Genomic DNA, 19,007 nt, shown 5'->3' with positions numbered 1-19,007 from the left:
TGTTGTCAGTATGATTGCATGTCTACATTTCATTCATTCCTTATATTTTCAATCTGTTTTTAAAAGAACAATATGTATTTTTTGTGTTCCTTGCTGCCCCATGAAATCCAATCTTGGCATTATCCTTGCTTTATTTTTAGGAGAGTGGTCATGATTTTGGTGTTGGAAATACTGTAAGTCCTCCATGTGTTGGGCGTAGTTTAAAATGATGACAAAATTCTTATATTACATTGTGTAAAATACCCCTCTTAATACTTATGTACACTTTTAACAGCATAAATGGTTTTGTGCAATATTTGAGATTCATTTTGCAGGATCTGAGCCCCTGTGTGTTTTCATAATAAAGTATGTGTAACTATAAGAAGTGCTTGTTTTTGCTTTTGTTGAATCAATCTGAGTCAGAACGTTCTATTAGGCAGTAACCGCAAGTATTTCTAGTAGTATGCTACCAGTAATATGTCGCCTTCCAGCCTTGGGTTGTCCAGCAGTGTCAAAAATGTGCAAGTTGAGAAAAAAAGAATGATCACTCTCCATTGAGTGTGTGTGTGTGTGATCTATATAGAACAATTTTGCTAAATATATATGTCAGTGCATAATTGAGGAGAATAAGGATTAATTAGGACACTAAAATTGGGGATGGAGTCTTAATTAGTTCTGAAAGGATATCTACATCACTGTCATCTGAAAAGTGCCACTCCCTTCAAATGTCCAGTGGCTGTGTTGACATCTCAGCGTGTGCTGAGATGAAACAGAACTAGGAGAAGTCGGCAGGAAATAATTTTTTTTATTCATGCACATCAATTTTTATACTTCCGAGAAGTCTGTCATCTAACAAATTATCTTTAAATCTCGGCTGCATGTGCCTCTTTTGTTGAGTACTTTCTCTCAATGTTGTTTTAACATCTTATTATGAACTATGAAAGGCATTTGTGGACCATTAACATTCACTGATGAAGCACGTTAATACAGAACCATAACAATAACCTTTTCCTCTGAGCATTTCAGGTTATTTCTAGATTTGGCCACAAGGTGGGACAGTGAATCACATTTCTGTCAAGTCCCTTCCCTTTGACATTGCTGGGAAGGGATTTTCTTCTACTAATTAATGAGGCCCGGAAACATGGAAGATAATCAGTTAGATATGGTTGTGTGAGTATTTGTTGTTAAACAATAATCTACAAGAACCCTGATTTCTAAATATGATACACTTGTTAAATTCTAGAGGCAACAAATAGCTTTACACATGAACACATTAAATATAGTGCATGAAATACAAGATCTGATGTTAATTTATAGAAAGGGTATCTTGTCTCTAAGCTGAGGTGAAAGTCCTCTTGATGTTTAAGAAAGTCATGTAGACTCGCTGTGGTGGCCAATAATTAACATGTTGTGCAAGATGAAGGTTCAAACAGCAGAATGGGACTGAGCTGCAGGAGAAGACCGTTGCTGCAGTAAGTCTGGGGTTATGTGTGGTTGGTTGGACATGTTAAACTGTTGCTTCTTTAAAGTTATAGATACAAGTTCCTCTTCTGATAACCAAACACTTAGGGGATTAGAAAATAACGACATTTCTGTATAGACACATTTGTCTGTAAGACAGATCTGTCTTTTTACTGTATATAGTATCAGTATGGTTGTATAACTGTGTACACTGTAATGTAAACACTGGAGTAAATAGGCCTGTATTATTCAACATTATGGTTAAGAAACAAAATGCTGATTTTCATGCATTTCTTAATTAATTATCACCTCAAATGTAAAGACTGGGCCTTTTAAAATGACTTAATTAGTTAGATTTCAGCAGATATTTGTTTTCAAAGTTTCAGTTTTACCCAAGACCAAAGCGTGATTCACACTCATGCAAAGTGTAATTTATTCGGAATGCAGTAGCTGATTGCTGTGAGTAAGCGTTGGTTTGTGTACGTTTTAGCGATTCAAATAGAATAGAAAACGAAATGGCAATTGAGTCTGATATCAGATTGTATAAGGTCTGCTGAACCTACACACATTCGTAATTTGTTGTAATGCTACAGAGCAAAATGTGTATTGGCATGCAAAAAGAATGGTTGTTTTTCTGCACAGACATAATTAGGATAATTATAAGTATGATAATTCATTGTCAACACTAATATACTAAAATGCCTCATTTGATTTTTTGGAAATAATGGGGTTGACTTTAATTTATGATTAACCTTTTGAGGCATAACCATTAATTTTTTTGCAAACAGATTGTAACTTAAGTGATTTATGCTGTTACACCTTTTCTGTTTAACTGGGATGTACTGTATGTATTTTATTACCACAGAAGGGCTGTTGTCTCATCACAATGGCTCTAATGGCCTATTTTAACTCAAATAATAGCACATCAATTTTATTGAACACATCTGCCACACCGCTCCTTAAAGCAGGAAGAGGTCTACGTTGACCCAGAATGACAAATTAAGATGGACATTGGTATGCATGAATAAAATATGACATACAGTAGCATGACAGATGGAATGAAAATAAGCGAGACATAAGTTCATCAAGCCTAAGAATTAATCAAGTTATGTGTTGATAAAATACAATAGGCTTCAAAATGTACTAAACTTGTAAATACATAAGAAACAGCACTGACAGAGTCAGATCAGTCAGAACTCTTTCCTGCCTTTGTGATTTCACCACAATCTCATGTCTCTTTTTCTCAGGACTCTACTACATATCAGTTATTTCTCTTCAGTTCATCCTCTATTCATGTTCTGGGAAAGGTGTCTGTCCAAGGTAGTGTGGAGCATCTGTTTCTCATGTCCTGGAAATCTCATGTTTCTCCCCCATTCACTATCCTGGAACATGCTTCAGTTAACAGAAGAAAACAAAGGCCACTACTTAGATGACTAGATGACTGCTTGCTGACTGTTCATTATAGAGAAACAGTAGTCTACTCTATTGCATCATCAATACATGGCAAGCATACTACACTTCTTCACCACCTACAGGACTACAGTAATCACTACAATTTGCATGTGTAAAACAAATGCTTAAACCTGACTTTGTGTTCTTTATCACAATTACAATATATAGAATGCCACATATTTACACGTTTGATGCAAAACTATTATTTTTTTTTTTTAAATCATGATTAATTTAGCATTCCGAAAAAGCTACTGTAAGAAGATACAGTTTGATTCATTTTTATATCTGACAACTCACATGATTTTTGGGATTGGTAAACTCAGAACTGTTGAAAACACTGTAATAAATTTAAACTGCATGTCACACACACACACACACACACACACACACAGATGCAAACTTAAGCGATGAATGTACCCATGTGTTTTTTAGCTCAGACACTGTGCCATTTTCTAAATCAAATGCATGTGCAGTGCTGGAAGGCTTTGGTGTTAAAGGGATCAGTGTGTGCTAACATGATTAAAATCTGTATTATTCAAATATGTCAGAAAAACAAAAAAATCAATGACACAGAGTCCAACTCCTGTGCCTTGCAGGTACATTGAGCTTTCTGTGGACTGATAGAAAAATAATAATTAAAAACAAAAGCACCATCTTAATTTGTTTTCCATCAGTCTCTAGAGAGATCATCTTTGCTGTGTCTTTGGTATCTCATTATACTTTCTAATCAAGACTCTTTAAAAATCCCTTTAAAGGAGACAGACTGTTTGCCCTTCCCCCAGCATGCTGCTGCATTGCAGCCATCGACTGTGACTTAGTATGTTACAAATGACCAAGGTAGGCTGACATTTTGATTGTGCAATGTGGAAAAAACATGGCTGGAAAAAGGTTTTGAAAGTGACGCTGCCCTGATCTCTCTCATCGCTCATTCTCTCTAATGAAGATTGTCCAATACAATTAAAATCCCAGGTATCCTGTCGCTAGGGTGACAAATTTATCAAATCATCCCCCACTATGTGTGTTCATCCAGCCAGGCGTGTTTCACTCAGTCCAGTCAGTAGCTCCTGTGACTGCAGCATCTAAAATGACACAGAATTAGGTCCGTGGGTGGGGGGGAGAAATCAATGAGCACAAGGAATGGTGAACAAGCAAATAAACCTGTTTTAAATTACACATTTCTTTGTAAAATGATTTTTTTTTTTTTAAAAGCCCTTTGTGCCTAAATTACTGTATACAATGAGCTCAACTTGAGATAGTGTGCTTTGGCAAAAGCTGAAATCCATTCTATCCACTAAACACAAACACATTTTTCAAAAAAGACAACACAGTGTTGTTCTATCCATCCATCCAATTAAACACAAACATCTCATTACTTTGATTGTAACCTCTAGGGAAACAGGCAAATCCTGATCTTATAATAATTCAATACAAAAGCTATATATTATTTGTAGTATCTAAACACTGGATATACAGTATTACATCAGTCCACATCAGTGATACAGTTTCAAACTGTTACATTGTTTTAATTACTGTGTTGTAAATGTGTGTTTTTGAGTTTAATGATAAAATGCACCCCATTTCCTGTTGCAGATTGTACAGTTGCTTAATGATGAGAAAAAAAGCAGATGTTAGTGCTTGTCTAACTGGAGTCACTTTATTAAATGAACAGGATGCATTGGAATGCCTTGTTAATATTTTCTCTATTGCATTTCGAGCTTCTGATCTGAGCAGTCCACACTTTCAGACAATTTTAATAAGAGTCCAGAAAAAGGAAATTATAATTTACATTAAAAAAAAAAAGATCCCTGTCTAGCAGTGTCAAAAAGCTGATCCCTTTAAGACAGATGAATGGATTTTTCTGTGTCAGGTGCAGTGTTTAAGTATATGTGGAAGAATACAATTATTTATAAGACCTATTGTGCCAGCCTCCTTCGGTTATTAATTAAAACTACGAGAATGTGTGCAATATAATCTACCACCAAATGCAATAGGCAGTCTTTCAAACCTTATTTTGCCCATATGATCAATTTAAAAAAGCAATATTACACCAGATCATATAGCTAAGTAGGCTATCTTTTTCAAATCAATGCAAAACGTTATAAATAAACCTTGAACATGTGTAGCATTCTAAAATTTAAAAACATAGTGGGTTTTCACTGTCACACTAGGGATGTGATGGAAATTGAAAGCAAACTTATGCACCTGTTTGTAAAGGAGTTTACCTACCTCTATACATTTAAAGTCTTATGAGAAGTGTAATAATATAGCCATACCGTTTTGACAATGCCTGCATCATCATTTAATTTATGGTATACCTTTTTTTGTAGTAAATTAGTGGTTCTACATTTCGAGGACATCAGCTGCATTCATCATACAGATATGAGGAGAGTTTGTGCACTTGCTGACTGCAGTTTTTGAGGAACAAAAGTTTGCATTGTAGAAGCTCTGAGCTGACGTCACTTGACTTGCTCGGAGTGAAGAGGAGGAAAGAGTCTGTTCAATCTGCGACTAGAGACCAACACATTCAGTCACACACTCCCACCCGGGCTCAGTTACACTGACCAAATCATCCATTCATCTCTTTCAACATCCCTCAAACTGCGCAAAACTGGGAAGTAAATTAACAGTGTTATTCCATTTCGTTTTTGTTTTTTTTGAAGGAATACAGCGATACAGAATACAGCGATTTTCGACGATAAGGTGAGTTTTAAGAGTCTGTGTTTTGCTACCTTCGTGGGTTCCGTAACTAACGTACGTCCATGTGTTATTTTGTAATTTAACATATTTCTGTCGCCTGGGCTGCTAAGCTAACAGCTAAGCTAAGCTCTTTTTTTTTTTAGCATCCCTTCCTACACTTGCTTCATTGAAGCGTTATCCGCTCCGTGAGTTCAACACGGCGATACAAAAAAAAGTTAATGTCATAGTAGATACAGCGCTTTCGGCTGTTTGTGATCCAAACTTTTTTTAAGAAGATAACTGTTGTCATGTTAAACTTGTAACTTGGTCGCAGAAAGAATGTTCGGTCATAGAGTTGAGAAACTAACGTTAACATGTCACACCGGTAACGTTAGTTGGCGCAGGCAGTGCTGCTCAGTCTTGTCATTACCTTGCAGCGTGGATATTGTCTTTGTTGCCAGCTAGTCCACTCTGCGGATCCACCGTGCGTTACCGGACAGGATGATAACATTTTTTTTCCATAAGTTAGCTTGTCAGACATATATTAGGTTTTTAAGCCTCTTACGAGTGAATCATATACAAAGTAACGTCAGTGTCTGGTTGCCTGTGTAATGCTTGTTGTGGTTTCAAGCTACGTGTGACAACATGCCATGAAATTATCAAACAACTGGATATAATACAGGTGGGCTTTGTTAATGTTTTATCTTAAAATGAAATGATTTGTTAGGAGTGTTAAAGCCGGTTGCTGTCCGCTGGTCTCGTCTCCCCCCTCTATCTTCTCTTTTTGTTGCTTCCTCTTAAAGTAGAGCGCAGCTAATGCTGCAGCTGCGGTCTGGGCTGAAATTTTGCCCTTTGAGATTATGACAATACCCTCCATTTTTCTGCTTTCATATTAACAACAAGCAATCGCCATCTTGGGATATTTAAATTAGACGAGCGCTGTCCATTTAAACGGTGGTTATCTGTAACAAAGTTATGAAACTTTGGAGGTGAAAAGATCTAAATGAAAACGTTACAACCTTGATTTCTGTGGAGTTGAAAGTGAAGGCAATATTTTAATCACACAGATGTAATAAGATTGGGAGTTGAAGTTTGATTTATGCAACTGCGATTTCAAAACTGCTTGAGTAACTGGTATGTTATGAAATTGCAATCCAACCACTTTCCTCTTCCTGTGATGACACCTTTGGCCTAACCCTAGTAGGCCTAATTCAGCTTTTAAAATGTGTAGTGGCTGTAATAATCCGCCAAAAACACAGACTAGGCCTAACTTCCAATGTAGAATTCAGGGTATTTTAACATTGCCCTGATTTCTTGAATGGGTACTGTGGTTTTCATTATGCTGGGAATACTTGTCTTACTCTAAATTTTAAGAAAACTTATTTTGAACACTTATAGAACACTATTTGAATGATACCGTGCCCTTTTCTGTCAATTCTGAAGACACACAGGCCACATAAGCACAACGTTTTGTTATGGGCCCTTTCAAACTTTGTCATGACAGCATCAGCCACACTGTTTATACAGGAGTGTGTGGTGCATGATGATTTGTGAACACTTGGGCTCATACAGTGTATAGAGCTTATTTTGATGGTGTAAATTTCACTTTTGTCATTTAGTTTGTTTTGGCAGGCATCTTGTGTTTGCTAAACTGTGAAGCTAATTTGTCTTGTACATATATAATTGATAGTGCTGAACTTGTGTGTGCCCTTTGCACACACAGTCTTAAGTAAAATGGCATGGCAGTAAACATTATTCCTGGTGAAGTCCATCGTGGCTTCAGTAGCCAAGGCGTCGAGATAAATCAGATCACAGCCTTGATGTGTTATGCATGCATCCAGTAACTGCCAATGAATCAAAACACAGGTAGAAGGTCACTAAATTTGCCTCATATTTATTCAGAGCACATGTTCTTGAAATCCTCTGCAGAGACAACAATGTTGAGGTGCTGTATACTTGGATTCTAACATGAGCATTTAACATTGAGAAATCAAAAGTGTCAGCAACTTGGCATTTGAATGTTAAAAAATATTGCATTTTCTTTTGCTCTTCCAGGCTCCAAAGACAAATGAGGTTCATGGTTGCTAAATAATTAATAAGATATGTATTGACTTGATACAAACTATGTATTTAACTTTAAATAATTACTATAATTCCATTCTCAATACACCATATCATCAACTCTGTTAGATTTTTGTGCTAAAGGTCAAGACCTGGGCTACTAGTGAAGATTTAAGTTGTCTACTATCTAATTTTCCTAGTTTACCAAGCACTGTTAGGTGTAACCTAATTAGTGTTTTCCTAAATTAGTCACAGTGCTCCTAATTTCAAGTGGGGATGACGTTAAACATTTGTTTTGTTTTTTTACAGAATATGAGAAGGTTCCCTTTTACATTCCCTTGGCTCTTTTAAAAGTGCCCCCTTTTCCTTTGGCCTTTTGAAAGGACCGAAGGGAAAAAAAAAACAGTACTGCTAATAATTATGTTTTCTTCCATTTTCACCCTGTCTCTCCTATTCATACCCTTTCCACAAGTTTGCACTCATTAATCAAAGATGCTGGCCTCCTGCTGAGGGCTGAGCAGGTTCATCAATTTGGCAGCCAGCTTGCTGTAAGGAACAGTGCAGAGGCTCTTAAAACACAAGCATAAATAAATCTATGGTCTTTATATGCATGCCCTGAAGGTTAATACTGTATAATTCAATGTACCCTCTTTGTCTGCTGTGATTGATGTTTTTAAACATGTAAGGCTTGACGGGAGTCCCTTTTTGTAGGTCAGTGTTGACACTTTATGATTGGGTGAGCTTGGGGGGAGCAGCACGAGGGAGGTGGATTATTAGGAATATGTCAGGGAGATTACTCTTTTTCGCTCATCTTCCTGATCTATTTTCTCTCCGCCTGGAGATGCTTTTCGTAGTGCTTTATTTGAACCAATGATGCTTCTGAGATTGAAGTCTCCCTGCTGTGTAAATGGGGTTGATGTTTAAAAAGCTAGTGGTCTGGTCTATTTGTTTGACTGATACGTATTTGTCTCCTTTGCTGCAGAAATTGCAGGACAGCTGAGAATGAATGAAGTGTCTCCATATTCATAATTCTCCGTCTGATAGTTACAGGACCAACACGAGCCCTCTTGTCCAGTTTTTGTTGTAGACCATTGCACTCTCACACAAAGACTGTGCCTCCGCAGCCCCCTTTTTATTGATCCTCTGCATTTAAAATCTGGTCACTGCTGCCACAAACACTTCCCACTTAAGCTGCGCTAGGCATGCTGCTGCAGCCACATTTTTAAATATTTAGTTTTTGCACCATTGCAACATTGTCTGGCCTGATAAGGGACGGCAGAAAAAAAAATCCCTTAAAATGTTTGAATCAGCAAAAGGCCAAAATCTATGGTTTAGTGAACCTAATTGACTAAATTCTTTTCTGACCATGATGTGACATTGCGCAGGCAGTGGGCACGCATCTTTGCATGCCATGAGAGTATTGCCTCTCTGTCTCGTACTTAATAAAGCGTGCACATACTTATTTTGAAGAAACAGCATGAAGGTACAGACCTCACCACTGAATATATACAACTTTAAACAAATGCCTTTTATTGACATGCTCTTAAGTGTTTTAGCTGTGTGGTTCAAAAATAATCCACAGTTCAGGTGGAGTAGATTATCCATAAATGATCTCCATAAAAATAATCTCTATAAGGTACCTCTCACAACAATATGTATGCACACTCCAATTTTGATCACATTGGCTCGGGTGATGTGAATTGTATTGTGGAGAGTGCCCCCGACATTGTTCAAGCGTGAAGCCACTGTAATATTTGACAATATCTGCTTATTTCACACAAATTATGTTAAGGCTTAAATTTTGCATTAGCAAAACAGTGTACCCCCACTGTTTTGCTAATGAGGGAAAATGCACTACTGCCCCTGAGATTAAGAAATGAAGAACCGATATTAAGATGCCACAGTCGTACTCGTAACAAACACAATGTTCATCCAGACCTCATTAGCAAGCTGAAACTCTAAAATCATGTTACACAAGGACTGTCAATGAGACTTTGAAAAAAGAACTTGCTGGGCGCCTGGGTAGCACACCTGGTAGAGCGTGCGCCCATTTACAGAGGCTCAGTCCTCGCCGCAGTGGCCGAGGATATGGTTCCAACCTGCGGCCCTTTGCTGCATGTCATTCCCCCTCTCTCTCCCCTTTCATGTCTAAGCTGTCCTGTCAAATAATGGCCTAAAAAAATGTCTAAAGAAGAAAAAAAAACGTGCTTTTGGTACCTGTTAGTTATCATGACTTGGTAAACAGCTTCCTGTGTAGGGAGGCCAATGTGATTATCTGCCAGATACCTGTAGATGGACAGCTGAGTAACCTGAGGAGACTCAGCCTTGTAGTAATTCAAAGGATGGTTGCAACAACCAATTATTTGAAACTAGAGAGTGACCTTTTTCCCTCTTGATATTGAATGAAACCTGTAAGTGTAGAAGACAGTAATCTCTTTTACACTGGGATTCACACTACAAAATGACCCAGATGGAACTGTAAGGTGACATGTGTGTAGGTGACGCACAACAAGTGTTGTTGCTAGTGATGTAAGAGCATGGAGGTCATGCTTGTAAGTTGCGAGACATCCAATCTTTACTACTAATATTTAGAGCTGATTTAGTAAAATATCTCCTAAAATCATATCATACCAAATATGTGCTTGTTAGGCTTTCTAAACAGTCTGTTGTATTTAATCTGTTGTATTTTATATGAGGCCTCGAATTGTTCTTAGAGGCCCTTCAAAAAAAAAGCATACTGTAAAGGTGCTAAGATATTTTATAATTATTGTATTAAATAGAGATTATTGTTTTTACAATTACTTAACCAAACAAACCTGACAAACCAAAAAAACTGACTGGATGACCTAAAGCAAGCTCAGGTTAGTCCATTTGAGTTAATAAATTAGTTTCTTACTTTTTGGTAGTGGGATATGATTCAGTAACTAACATAAAAGTTCTTGCGTTGTTTGTATAGCTATAGTAACTGTGAGGAAAACAAAAATCCTGCACACTTGTGCCCTGAATATACACCGTTTTGGTCCTCATACCCTCATCAGGTATTTAGGACCGAAACAGTTTTAATAAAGTGAGTACAAGTTTGTTTTCTTCACAGTAATGGGTAATGGTGTGGCCAATACATTTTTTTTTTCTCATTAGTATAAGACTTAGTTGGGGATTTTAATTCCTTTTTAAACATGAACCTTTCAAAATAAAACATCAAGGGAAAGCGCAACCTGGCAATAATTATCTTTTGTTCTTATATCTATCTCTAGAATAAAACTTGTTCTGTGATTTATGTAACCTGATCACAATCATAAAAAGCCCCAATACAGCATTGTGGACATTCAGAACAGGTTTCTTAACAAGAAAAAAAATCAAGTGCCTGTAGTTTTCTTTCATTTCTATGTGAATAAAACCTCTAATTATATCCTGTTAACATGGATACTATTAGTTGGCTTGCAGACACTATTAAACTAGACTATGAGGATCACATCACAGCCTTTAGCTGTCCAAGAGGACAGTTTTTAAAGAAGGGCAGTGTACAGAGAATGTAAATGGAAAAACTGGGTGGTTTTACAGTAAGACAAATTGCTTAGTGATGATCTAAAAGTTAAGAACACCTTAGTGATTGTTATTGATAGAGCTCAAAATGGTTTTGATTCTATGGTATGTTCAGTGGTTAGGTTTGATTTAGTTCAGAGTTACTATACAAGACCATGACACAACTCCTATGGTTGTAGAGACCCCTTAGAGTCAGTTATTTTGAATGATGTCTGAAGACTTGAGATTTATTTAAGTGATTAAGGATTGATTCAAAGATTGAAGCTGGTTTTGAGTCCATTTCCTTTACATTCCTAACAAAGTAAACCCAGATGGTAGCCTAATGTATAAAGTCAGTAAAGCTTGCTATTTCAGTGTTTTTCAGGAAAAAATGTTTCAGTTTCTACTTAAATCAAATACATTTATTTGATACAGTTTCCTAAGGTCATTGGATTTCTGCAAAATCAAAACGTAGCTGCTCTTGTTATACTTAGCCTACTTGACCATAATCCAATTTCTGCCAAGTGTTTTTGTCATGTCCCATTGCCCTGGGTTTGTCTCTTGGAGCAAGAGTTAGATTTTCTGCTGATGTTTAGAATGGATAACTCCTCTCCCTTGGGGTCCATATTACCATTTTTATTTCATTTTCACAGAGCTTTCAGAATGGAATGATGCTGAATGAGTAGATCGATAAAATCAAGCAATAAATCTGACTGTTGTTGTCTCGTGTTTCAGGTGCAGAGCAGTGATGTCACCGAACTGAGGACAGTCTCATACAAGTAAGTGTTCTGGTTACATCAGCTACCCATTGTCCATCTCTGCCATGCTCTTTGAAGTGCTTCTCTTGATTCTGTAAAGGGAAAAACCAGTTGGCTTTGTTAAATTGGAAAAAGTAATGTGTGAATGGAAAGGCAGGAGTAAGCAGAACCCCTCATTTTAAAGTATTATTTAGGTATAGGATTAGGATTTTCCAATTAGGTTGAGATTTAACAAAGTCCTCCTTTTATGAAATTAGTTTGTGCTGAATTACACTTTGCTCTCATTTTGTGTGCATCTAATTAATTGTCTTTCTTAGAATTAGAGGGTCAAAGCTTCAGAACATATTTAAATCTCTGGGGGGAGAAAAGAAAACTTTTTTGACTGAGGGGTGTATTAGGATAAATTACTGTGAGCCAAACAGGGGTAATTGGTGGGGTTGGAGCTATTGTTTTGCTTTGTTGTTGATGTTTCCTGGTTGCTATTAAAAATTGCCCCAAGACAGAGGTGGTGGATACATCAAATTCACATCTGCAGAAATTGTAAAATATGTACATATATGAAGACAATTGCACTTCTCACACTAAATCAACAACGTTTTAAAGCAGACAAACCTAAAATGAAATCAAAATTGTGCTGCAAGTGAAATATCTTTAACAAGAAATTATTCAGATACAGTTTAGTGATCAATGCTACTGTTTCTGGAAGGATGTGTGCTCACATATACCTAGGGTTGAATCCAAAATTCCCCCCTTTGTTTCTTCGCTAGACTCTGATTCCTTTTGTGCTTCTCGACTCTTTCAACATTGCATAAAATCCTAAAGGTGAGTGGAGCCGCTCACTTTGCCTTTTATGAAGCAAAAAAATGCTGATTTTTGTGCCATGAAATTTATGGCATGTGCACGGCCACCTCCTGAGCTGGAGGAAAAAGTCTCCTACTGTTTATGTGAGTGACCCTGGAAAGAGACAGGTCATCTGTAGTGCTGCAGACAAGCTGAGTTGAAATGGCAATGGCAAAATGAGCCTCGCCACAGGAATCCCATCATCTCTAAACCTGAGTACTCTCTCTTTCATCTGTGCGTAGTAGAAGCCCTCAAGGATTTATTATAGCAGTTATGAGTAACCTTCAGTTTGCCTGCAGAGCCCAACAGTAAGTTTCAGAAACAGTTCCCAGGTTGGAAAGTTATAGCCGGCCATTGCTTTGGGTTGTCAGAAGATGACACAATGGTTGCTGCACATTAATTCCACAGTGGTAAATGCATATTTTATTAATAAAAGATAAATAACTGTTTCAAGAATAGTGATACATATTTTACATAACATTCTCTCTCTCTCTCTCTCTCTCTCTCTCTCTCTCTCTCTCTCTCTCTCTCTCTCTCTGTGTTATGCATTCACATTCACACACACAACTATTCTTACTGATACAGTGTATGTATACTTTAACATTGTCAGATCAGTATGATTGGTTTGTCGGCTATGTCGAGGGAAGTCAGCTGTTGATAAGGATGTAGTAGGCAGTGTTGTTTAAAAGTTGAGTGACTATGTTCGTATTTCAAAGTCGGTGCATCGTGCAGCGATCTCTGCCTCTGATTGCTTTGTTTAAGCTGCACTTCCCGGTTTATCAGCTCTGCTTTTCATGGCTAGTGGAAATTTGGTTGCCCAGGCAAACTGGACAAAACTGTTACTGTTGAGCTGTGACCAGTGAGCCCATCCTCCCTTTGCTAAAAGGGAAAGAGTAAATAAATAATAGAGGGAAAACGGAAACTAATTGAGAAAGAATTTGTGAAAAGAGTAATGTAGTTATGATTAAGATGTAATAAATGAGACAGATGATATGATTCCAACAATTGGTCCCTACCAATTTCTGCTTAACACAATATGGGATTTTTCTCAGCTGTAGTCCAACCCTGCCGAGCAAGTTTCAAATTAAACCACAACAATAGGGAGAAAACGCATATACAGAGAGACGTAGACTAACTTAAATCAAGCAAAAATAAATTTAAATCAGCACTTCATTGTGCACCATGTGCCTGCAGCTGCTTTATAGTAAAAGCCAGGGAGTGCTGCCATTCATTTCTGTTCCACTTCAACACAATAGAGATACAATGAACACAAAGGGCACGTCTGGCTCCAGACAAAGCAGAAATGTTTTTCTGAGGAATTGTTAAGGGATACAAAGTGAAGCAGGACATCTTCTCTCTTACTGTTAAGATACCAGGTCAACTCTAAACCAATAAACATATCAGTGTTTTACAATTGCATTTTAAAAGAATAAGTAAGGTAATTTAATTATTTTAGTGAATTTCATCTTTGTTATTTATTTTTTTTTTTTTTTTACAAAATAAGTTTACAAAGTTTAAAAAGTTTACAGAATGTTGTTAGGTTCAGTTGGTATGAAGTGTGTCATTCATCAGTTCCAGTCACATTATTGATATTCAGATATTTGGTATCACATTAAAACTCGTATCATACTTTTCCAAACAGTTCCCAGTCTTAATTGAGAGGGAGGGCAGCTTTAGGTATACAGTCCCCATTGGTGATTGGTATGTTTTATATGCATAATCATTTAGCGTGTTTTGTAAGAGAGAAGTTGAGCTACAACAGTTTCCCCCCTATTTTTATATATTTTTTTATATTTATGTGCTTTAGTTAATAGTGTAGCTTTACAGAGTAGGCTGTATTTTGTGACTTTGCCAGAAGAGCGAACAGATTGCTGTAGCTATGTAATATTATGAGGTACATATCAGAGAGCCCACTCTTCTTTTGCTCTCAACAATTATTCTGCCCAGAGGGGCACTAAAATACAGTACATGAAGGAAAGAAAAGTAAAGTGATGAAAGAACTCATGTGAACAAATCAAAGACTCGTGTGAATGATGCAACTATGAGATGTATTAGTTGAATGGACACTAGATTCACACTGATGTTTAATGAATAGTTTAATGAATACAGAGACATATTTAGCTTCTAAGAATAGCAGCAATTTTGTGCATAATGTGTTTCTGTAGGATACTAATCTTGAACCACATTATGTCATGTTGTCTTTTGGGATTAATGAGCTTTACATTACACATCCTGCCTCGTGTCAAACTATTTGTCAGGTCAGATGACCAATCCACAGTTTATTGAGGTGGCATGTTCTTCTTGGCTCTGCACCTGCAAAGATACCATGAAAACGTAATACTTTACAAAGCTCATAAGGAAACTTCCCCTGCTTTGAATGTAAAAGGAGTGCAAAAACCAGGTGTAGGTTGCTGCAGAAATAAATAATTTATGGCAAACATCTTTGCCTCTGGAGATTTCTCCACAGACGTTTCTCCAGTGTTGTCTCTGTGTTAGCCTGGTCTGGTAATTTGGGTCAGTCTTTTTGAATTTTTGCTATGACCGTACGTCACACAAATGGTTAGTGATGGTGACTGTATACCTGTCCTATCAACTTATCTTAAATAAAGGATAAAGTCATGTCTGATTGAATCAAAGCAGACCGAGGAAACAGAGCAAAGGTGCAAAATTTAGCAGCAGCGTTAGTTTTCGTAATGATGATTTATAGAATAGCACTCTTCTGTAGGGCTTAATAGTAGTGTTTTCTAAATGGTTTTGTAGATTGGTTGGCAGTTGAATGTTTAGAGGATGTATGTTGTATGTAAGACCCTTCTAGTTGGCACAAAATTATGTGTCGTCTTTCCACTTGGAGAAGCACCAAACTACTGTACTGTAGGCTACTAACTTCCTCGGCTACACAGCAAACCAACACATAGGTGGCGTGTGTTTGTGGACATATACTGTATACCGGCTGAATCTGATGCTCAGGCACACTCTCTGTTTTCCCTATGTGCTGTTTGTGTTTCCCAGGTCATTTATAGAGTAATATAAAATGTAAGATAGGAACACAGTGGAGGCAGCTGTATGGATTTACAATATGTGGAGCATAGACAGCTGCAGTCACAGAGGCTAGATTGTTGTCAATAAAGTGAAATTATTAATATACTGTGGTTGTGTCCGAAATCACATACTGCACTACATACTCAATAAATATGTATACTATCGTTCAACATACTTTTGTGCAAATAAACAGTAGTGTGTATCTTTTCGGATGCACTAAGCTGTCATTTTCAACGTCCCTTCCTTAGATCCTCTTTTCCGCGTAACCATGCCGGTCTAGCGGCATCGCCAGATAATGCTTAAATTACTGAAAGAGGTGAATAACTAGAGCGTTATTGACATTACAGAGCTCCTTGGTTTCTGTCTTTGTCTGTTATGAATGTTGTCGTTACTACCGCATTGCATTGTGGGATATTTATGCCAGTGTCCAGTATTGCATAATGTAATATTTTACCGGATATAGTATGCAATTCATGTACTCTTGGTTTCATACTAAGGTTTCAAACATATTCTTTAAAATCTCACATACAGTTTTAGCCTACCAAATAGCATGTTAGTATGGAATTTCTGACTCCGCCTGTATGTTTCTCTTCTGGGGTGAGAGGTCAGGCAGATCTGGGTTTTGGGATAACACTGGCATGGTCTGCTGGGGAGCTTGTTGGAAGACTGTAGGACTGCAAGAGCGTCTCTGAGGTGTGCAAATGGCATTGAGGAAAATAGAATTTTCTTGTGTGCCTGCTGTTCCTTTTTAACTGATGACATTAAGTCTTCATTAAACGACAGGGATTTTTCTCTCTTCCTGACTTCATCAGGACACAGCAGCATTGTGCATCACAAAATAAAGATTCTGCAGTGTGTCTTCGGAAAAAAACGCTTCCAAAGTAATTTCTGACCTGCCTAATTTTGAGGTCATGGATTTTTTTTTTTTTTATAGAGATAACCAGAAATTCTCAAACCTTGCAACTGCTTGATCATATATCTCAAAACGCTCTAATATTATCAATGATAATAAAATGCTTACTGTTCTTGAGCAGCAGAAATGCCACTTAGCTGGATGAGAGTTTTGTTGGCAGCCTACAGGACCTTCGCAGAGAGGATCTGTGGTGTCAGCGCTCAAACGGGTGTAGAGGTGACACCAAGGTGAATGTGGAGTTGTAGAATGGTTGGAAATCATTGATATTCTGACTCGAAGGCTGCAAATGGCTTGGTGGCAGATGGAGTCTTTGTCAGGGAAGAAAAATGGCAGCTCTGGAGCATCAACGCCATTTACCCTATCGGCTCGACTGGCGGGCGGTGACCTTCTGCCGCTCAAAGAGATCCCCTAGCACATGATCAATTATCTCACTTCCATTGTTTACTAAGCTATTGTAAAAGGATTTAAATGTCAGTTTTTTTGTTTTTTTTAGAGAGAGATTGCATGTGTAATCATGAAACTGACGTTTGTTTTAAGTGCATAATGAGAAAGCAGTTTGTGTTTTTGTACCCTTTTTAAGCACCGAAGAAAATAAATCCCTGTAAGATTGACACATACAAAACCAATATACATGTCAGCTGTTTAGCTCAAATCTTTTCATGCTGTTACAGAATTATTATAATTGCTTTGACTGATTTCTTCCAGTTCTTTAAACAACATTGCTAATGAAAGAGATTCCTCAAAGTAGAGAATATCGCATGGCTTCAATTTGGCAAGTGGTTTTCATTAACATAGTTTGACTCGAAATAGATATTTTGCTACGGTGAGCATGTATATGCAAATTAATTTGGTAATGGCTCCTCTCATTACACAGATAACACAGGCACACAGAATAAAACTGTGGTATGCAGTCATTATTATTGGCTGTAAACAAATCTAAGTCAGAATAAAATATTGAATGAACCTGGGGAGAAAAGAGGACAATAAACAAATGATGCAAAAAGCAAATGACATTGAGACCCCAGTTTAATATGTATGTATTTCACCTACATGGTTGATTTCATTAACAGGTCTCATTGTTATGCACTGACTGTCCTCCTGCAGTAAAATGCATATTGTATTCACGTAGCCTGAATATTCCGGAAGAAATGTTTAGATTTGTGTTGCGTCCTTTAGAGAAAGTGTTGTCTTCCTACCCCATATTCAGATTATTCATTATATTGATACAAGAAGGAGAGATACTTTTATTACATTTTACACTCTGTTTGTACATATTACACTTCTTGGCAGTGCCTAGGAGGTGAACTGCTATACCGGGACTTGAACTAGCGACCCTCTGGTTCCCAAGTTAAGTCCCTAAAGACTGAGCTACTGCCACCCTAGTCCATATCTCGACGTTCCACTTCCAGGATTGTCCTTCATTCGGCCAGATGTCCATTACCTTACGCTTTCTTTGTGTTGGAATTTTGAACTCCGGTGGATTTATGAGGACTATGGTTAACTGCTCCTCAGATCTCTGCAGTGTAAACAACCTTTAAACGTACACGTTTCACCAAAACAAGTTCCTTCTCGAGGCTATTTTGCAGCTGCAGCTTAGCACCGCCCATGACAATTTTAATAGGTTTAAAGAAATGCCAATAAACCAGAGCATGTTTTTCTCCCATCCCGGAATGCTGTGTGGACTAGCCAGACCCTCCTCCGCAGCGCTGTGAAGGAAGGTCTGGCAATGGTAGACTACTGCCACCCCAAAGAGACATTATGTTCTTTATTCCTTCCAAATAATGTGTATTTTTAGTATAGTTTTATTTTCTTAGTTTCTTTAGGTTTCTTTACAACCCAAATGTTATGTCAAATTTTGCATTAACGGTCTAATTAACATTTAATATAATTATAATGGTATATCATTATTACTAGTAGTAACTTCAGTCAGTTAGGTTGATATTTCTTTCACAGCAAGAGAAAATCTGTAGCATGTTAGCCATAAAGGTTGGCCGCTCAGCTTACTTTGGGCATTAGCCACGTACTTCTGTGCTCTTCTCTCCATTCAAATACTTAACGGCATGTTCCACATTTCAGTATATTTGGTTCAAAAATCGGATTTTGAATGTTATGTGCTTGCTTAAGGTCTGCATCCTCTACACTTGAGACTGTTGTAATGTATGGAACTACCTATACAAGCAAGCTGTTTTCCTTCTGTAAGGAGGACGATATTAAGCTGCCATGCAGCTTTCATTAGGACCTGTCTACCATCCATCGGCCCGCTCACTACAATCCTCAATTCCTCTCTCAGTTCCGGATGAGTCCCC

The 19,007-nt window shown here is 37.5% G+C and overlaps 1 protein-coding gene across 1 annotated transcript in view; it reads left to right on the top strand.

Annotated features, from left to right (window-relative positions):
• Positions 1–5,374: 5,374 nt before the first annotated feature.
• Positions 5,375–19,007, top strand: part of LOC120570585 (bromodomain adjacent to zinc finger domain protein 2B-like) — a 52,229-nt gene continuing 38,596 nt past the window's right edge. The window contains 2 exon segments of the mRNA XM_039818982.1: positions 5,375–5,592; positions 11,887–11,930. The gene's annotated coding sequence lies outside the window, so the exon portion shown is untranslated.

This window comes from Perca fluviatilis, chromosome 12 (assembly GCF_010015445.1).
Source record: "Perca fluviatilis chromosome 12, GENO_Pfluv_1.0, whole genome shotgun sequence".
Lineage (NCBI taxonomy): Eukaryota > Metazoa > Chordata > Actinopteri > Perciformes > Percidae > Perca > Perca fluviatilis.
Note: the sequence above shows the minus strand (reverse complement) of the source record. Positions and strands in the feature narration are given on the sequence as shown.